This window comes from Trichomycterus rosablanca, unplaced genomic scaffold (genome assembly GCF_030014385.1).
Source record: "Trichomycterus rosablanca isolate fTriRos1 unplaced genomic scaffold, fTriRos1.hap1 scaffold_258, whole genome shotgun sequence".
NCBI classification, from domain to species: Eukaryota; Metazoa; Chordata; class Actinopteri; order Siluriformes; family Trichomycteridae; genus Trichomycterus; species Trichomycterus rosablanca.
Genome location: NW_026947086.1, coordinates 46,963 through 53,310, shown reverse-complemented (window position 1 = coordinate 53,310; position 6,348 = coordinate 46,963). Strand labels below are relative to the sequence as shown.

The 6,348-nt window shown below is 34.4% G+C and overlaps 2 non-coding genes across 2 annotated transcripts; both read left to right on the top strand.

The window, feature by feature from the left end:
* The first annotated feature begins 3,019 nt into the window (after positions 1 to 3,019).
* Positions 3,020 to 3,078, top strand: LOC134307238 (U7 small nuclear RNA). Its single transcript, XR_010009784.1, has one exon. It is a non-coding gene; the product is annotated as a U7 small nuclear RNA (small nuclear RNA).
* Positions 3,079 to 3,495: 417 nt separating this feature from the next.
* LOC134307239 (U7 small nuclear RNA) lies at positions 3,496 to 3,554 on the top strand. The gene has a single exon (XR_010009785.1). It is a non-coding gene; the product is annotated as a U7 small nuclear RNA (small nuclear RNA).
* Positions 3,555 to 6,348: the final 2,794 nt, after the last annotated feature.

Here is a 6,348-nt window from a genome sequence, read left to right as displayed (position 1 = left end):
ACATAGATTATTTCACATGGAAGATTAAAAATAAATTAATAAATAAAAAATATGCGTTAATCACATTTCTCCTATCATGTATATCTGTGTTTCATGGTTGATTTCCTCTTTTTGGACCATGCAAGGAAAGGAGCAGGAGCAGTATGTTTTATTGATGTTTATTTAGTTCATGTTTATCAGTGTTTTGTTGTGTGTTTTATGTCAAGCCAAGCTATAAAAAGTAGGTTTTAACCCTGTGACCTGTTTTAACTTACAATAGACTCACAATTGACTTAGTTAGGTAAAAAAGGAGGCACTGAATTACATTAATATAAACCTAAGTTTGCTTTTCTGTTCCTATTCAGTAATAAATGTTCTGTTAAACATGACTAGTCGTTCTTTTTATTGGTATTATTTATCGTTAGCTAACTGGCTAACCGTTAATTGGACTTTTAGTTTGGTCAAAATGGCGCCACCACAGAATGACTGTGGATGAGGTTACCATAGCAACCCTCTGTGTGTTGAGTTTTCTCAAGGTAATTTACTTAACTGAACTATTGGGACTGTGTGGTTACAGTGATTCAGTAACATTATTTCAGTTAAATCTCATTATGAGAAGCGGATTTTAATCATTTTAACATTTTTCTTTAGCTCAGTTTAGCTCAGTTCGTTTTACTGAATCAATTATTTTAAATCATCCGTTTCAACGAATCGAAAAACTGAATCGATTGATTCATTAGGATTTAAGAGGATCTAATGCAGTCGGTTCGGAGGTTCAGAATCAGTTCGGAAGAATCGGTTCTATAAGTCGAATCGTTAGGAACATTGCTTATTGTTATTAGCGTTAAAGCTGGTAGTGGTGGATATATTTAGGGTAAAGCACAACTCTTCCAAAATACATCATCTGATTTACTAGGGTAGTAAATCATCTGATTTACCAGAAGGTAAAGGAAACATTTGAGCTTGTATGCTGTAACTAGTTTGCAGGTGACTTGTTTAATAGTTGTTAAACAGCCTATGTGAATATTAGAGACATGACAAATTTGGAGGAATATTAGTTGTGTTAGCTGATTACTCATTTGGTTGGTTGACTAATCAAATATTTAATGTTGTAAATGTCTAATTCAGTTAATATTTTGTAATGTGATTACACAAGACTCTCTGAGAGAGAAACACAGTAGTACCTTGTAATGATATTTTTTATCTTTCTTTTAGGACAGAGAAACAGACCTTTTACGAGTCATCTTTAAGAATGGAAAAGAAAAGTTCAAGAAAGATATATTTTGTACCTTTACTGTTAAACTGTTTGTAATTTGTTTTAATTTATCACTTGTCACAAAAAAAGAATGGTATTTAAACATTTGTAATATTGTACACTTTATTTTACCCATTTTCTTAATTACACATAATCAACACACATTGTGTAAGAACAACACATTGTGTGTGTTAAGTATCCTAACACGGTGGGTGTGCAAAAACAGGATGACACATTTACTGTGTTTAAATCAACACAGTATGTGTCGTCCCTGAGCACACTCTTCACATGTTGAAATTCCACACAGTGTGTGTCGTTTTTAACACATTTCTTTTTAGAGTGTAGGTAATGTGTGTGTGTGTTATGTGTGTTAGGTGCAGTGGTGTATAAAGTACCTGAAGGCCATACTTGAGTAAAAGTACAAGTATCTTACCAGAAATTTACTTTGATAGAAGTAAAAGTCACCTTTTAAAATATTACTTGAGTAAAAGTCTAAAAGTATCTGGTGTTTAATGTACTTAAGTATCAAAAGTAATTTGATATTAAATGTACTTAAGTATTAAAAGTAAAAGTAAATGCTGTTAGTATAAACTGAAGCGGTCATTTAGAAAAATATAAGATTGTTCTTTTAAGCCTGTAAACCACCTTAACAAGCTTTTTTCTTCCTTCCATCTGAACATGATCTGTGCCAATTCATGATTATAATCAGCTGTTCACATCACCTATTTGAAATCACGTCATTATTTAGTTATTTTTAACCTTATTACGAGGACTAAATTGCCCTGTTCCAACTTTTTTTAGAATGTGTTGTAGCTTAAAATGCATGTATGTGTATGTTAAGAATGAAGTTGACCAGACAAAACATGAAATATTTTGGGTTCATAAAAGATGGAATAAGAGTCGATGTAAGTGTAAAAAACACTGCATCTATTTTATTTGCATTTTCTATACTGTTCCATTTTTTTTTTTGATTTGGGTAGTAAATTCAAGTTATAGATACTGTATATATCCCAATAACCTAAAACAACTGAATTTTGGCAGAATTAATTTAAAAGCAAAACTCAAGCAAGTTTAACTAAACGTGTGGCACTTTTAACCCTTTAATGATCTGTTCAACCATTAGTATAATGTAAATAGCTGGGTAAAATAAGCTGTATTTAAATAATCTTTTTTTGGCTGTATCTACTCCCTGATTGGCGTGTGTTAAACGTAAAAAACATTGGTATTCTTACTTTAAGAAAACACCATTTCTAAATTATGTGTCAACCTGAAGCAGCAGCTGAAAAATCATCCATAAAATTTTGAAAGTTGAGTTCTTGTTGAGAGCATTAAAGAGTTAAGAATTACCGGTACGTTTGTAAGGGATATGTTCAATCTGATGCAAATAGAAACCATAGCCTTGAACTTTTATTTAAGTTTTCATTTTTCAGGTACTCAAGTATAAGGAAACTAGTTTGTGTGATGTATCTTCTATTGTATTTGTGGTATAACACAATATTACGGAGTCCTTCAACAAACAATCCAAATTGTATTATTCCTTACTCTTAACACTAAAGTAAACGTTTAAGAGATATCTGTTAATTTCCTATATTATCCAGCACCTTTCTTCAACGAACAAGAGACTGTAAATAAGGCTTATACTTCTTTATCCTCCAAATTATTCAGCAATTAAAAAACAATTTGCATAGACCACGCCCATAACTTCATTCAGCTTTTCCACATGTTCACCATCTGTGAGAAAACCTTGCAAAACAATCCCTACTTTAACAGTTCTATCACACAGGTAGGAAATTTGTCTCTTTTAGTATTTGTCTAGAAGGGTCCTGAAGTTATTAGGACCCCACCATTACCTGTATAAAGAAAGACTATTCATTCTTTAAATAAGATTTTTTAATATTTAGTCATACTATTTAAACTCTCACTGTCCAGAAACCCATATATCCTATTGTTTGGCCCAATGGTTAAAGAGTCCTTTAGCAAGATAATCTGGCCAAACAAGCCACATTTTATTTAACCCTTTCTCTTAACACTAAAGTAAACTTTTAAGAAATATCTGATAGTGTCCTATGTTATCCAGCACCTTTCTTCAACAAATAAGAGACTGTAAATAAGGCTAATGCTTCTTCATGGTCCAAATTATTCAGCAAATAAACAATTTGCATAAGCCACACCCACAACTTCATTCAGCTGTTCCACATGTTCACCATCTGTGAGAAAACCTTGCAGAACAATCCCTACTTTAACAGTTCTACCACACAACTAGGAAATTTGTCTCTTTTAGTATTTGTCTAGAAGGGTTCTAAAGTTATTAGGACCCCACCATTACCTGTATAAAGAAAGACTCAATAAAATTTTGTCATAAGGGCTTTTAAACCTTTGGTCTAAGAATCATGTTTATAAGGGATATGCTCAATCTGGTGTAAATAGAATCCATAGCCTGGAACTTTCATTTAAGTTTTCATTTATAAGGAAGCTAGTTTGTTCAACACATCTTCAATTGTATTTATGGTACAGCACAATATTACAGAGTCCTTCAACAAACAATCCAAATTGTATTATTCCTTACTCTTAACACTAAAGTAAACGTAGAATGACTATAGTTACGCTTTTTTGCGCAAGGGACTCTAGCCTCTCGATCCCCCGCTCCCCTGTTGTGAGCCACTTAGTACCCATTATCATGGTAATGACCCACAGCCACAGTCTACACACAAACACCTCACACACATCATCCCCCTCTGCCCTAATTTTACAGACAGGCCTGAGTTACAGGTCTGTGAGAGCCAGAGATCTTGCTTGTTTGTGGGTGACCAAATACTTATTTTCCACCATAATTTACAAATAAATTCTTTAAAATTTCCTACAATGTGATTTTCTTTTTTTTTTTTTTTTCATTTTGTCTCTCATAGTTGAAGTGTACCTATGATGAAAATTACAAACCTCTCTCATCTTTCTAAGTAGGAGAACTTGCACAATCAGTGGCTGACTAAATACTTTTTGACCCCACTGTATATGGCCAAGGGGATACCAGGGACATCATGTGCAGCGTAGATATTTATTTATATGCACACCTTTATGGCTCAAACAATGTGCGCATTGCTTTTCTGTTTAATACATGGTACTGGAATGCAACATACGGCAATTGATTTCACAACATACAGAGGTAGAAGTTCCTGCTGGTAATGTCCTGCTAACAGATAACAGACTGATATATCAGATGTCTTGTAATGCTGATGTATTCGCAAATCAGAGCCGTTTTGAGCTTATATTAGGTGGCATACAAACGTGTAAACAGGTATGGCACTTCTGTGCAATACATATGCAGCAGGCCTAATTGTTAAAAAAATAAATTTTTGGACTAAACTCATTAAAGATTTGTAATATTTAAATCTGTGAATAAAATGCATGAGTGCAAAAAGGTGATAATGCCAACTGGTCTGGTTTACCATTGATGCAGGGGCACATATTGGGACTTTAGAGACAATAGAGTGCAGAAATATAGGGTGTGTGCTGTGTGTGACTGTTAAGCTGCTAACATTTGGTATCAAGCAAGAACAGAGAAAAATTCTACTTAGAAAAAATGCACTAATTAGTGTCCTTGGTTTCTCAATTTCATATAATTAATAAAGAAATTTTGTAGTTAGTCTGAGATCTCTAACAAGTGTGACAGGAAATTTTATACTTTAATAGTTATTTGCATTAAACTCATAAGTTATTTGCTTTTTTAGTTTATTGCTTTCTTAGATCAATAGACCACTGAAGTCGTGCGTCATTCTGTAGTCCTCGTTATGCCCATATTTGGAGACCTGGGTCTAAGCGCGATTTCCAGTGGGAAAAAAGGTAACTCACAGGTTTGCTGTGATAAACGTTGGGGGTGGGTTGAATAGTGTGTTATCTGCTAGCATTTGCATGACAAAAGAGGACTGATAGCACTCTAATGGTTGTGTAGAAGGAGGGGTTTGTCCTCAGAATCTCAGATTTTCAGTCAAGCTAGTGTTAAAGACATGCATGTTCCTCAGCACCATGAATATTTCCTCTGTTAGTGTAATACAGAAGTTATCTGAGGAAATATTTTTTATGAGTTTTTAAAAATGATGGGACACATCATGTCTGCACTGAATTAATTACAAACTAATGTAGTGAAACGTTTTATTTGTGGTTCGAATGTAATCGGTAGCTAGATATCTGAACAATGTTAATGCTAATAATAATAATAATAAAAACAATGGTGCTGTGGCTTTACTTTGTTAATCATTCCTAACTTACATCAGTGTGTTAGACGGGGAGATTCTGAAATGACGATTATTCTGTATCTTTGAGTGAACGATGCGCTTTTACAAAACGTTTGCATCTGCGCATTAATGTGTTTAACCGCTGATGTAATTTACAAGCGCAGATTCACCAAACCTGCTGCGGTCTGTCACACATCTCACATTGTTTAGCTAAAAAATGTCGTTTCATTCTGTAGTAACGAGTAACGAATTCGCATACAGCAAATGTATCGGAGTAAAAGTACCCAATTTCTTTAGGAAATGTAGTGGAGTAAAAGTGAAAGTTGCCGAATTTTTTTATACTCCAGTGAAGTACACATACTCCAAAAAACTACTTAAGTACTGTAACGAAGTATTATTACTTCGTTACTATACACCACTGTAAACCTTCAACGGGTACGAGAGTCTTTGCAAAAAGAGAAGCAAAACCAGGAGCAGGAATCTCTAGCCTCTGTCAAGTGAGGGATTGCAGATTTAACAGCACACTTGCATAGTCTTCTGTGGTAGCGGTTAAGAACTGGCTCTCTGAACCGGTTGGCTCCAAAAGACATTAAACACTCAGTTAACAAGCTCCATCATGTCATGCAAGCCAATAGAAAGTCCAATCCAAAATTCATCTAACTCCTGTACCTTTGCTCAGTCAGCTGGGTGAAGTTTAAAATAAGCTTGTGATTGAGTCTGACTAAGTACCTGGATATTTCAAGGGATTGTGACACTCTGGAGCTCATACAGGCACGACATGCAGTACCTCTAAGCTGCCATCCCTATGTAGAGGAAATATGCTGGTGTGGAAGCACAGCATTAATGTGATAAATAAGACCTGCAAGGGAAAATAAGAAATTAGTT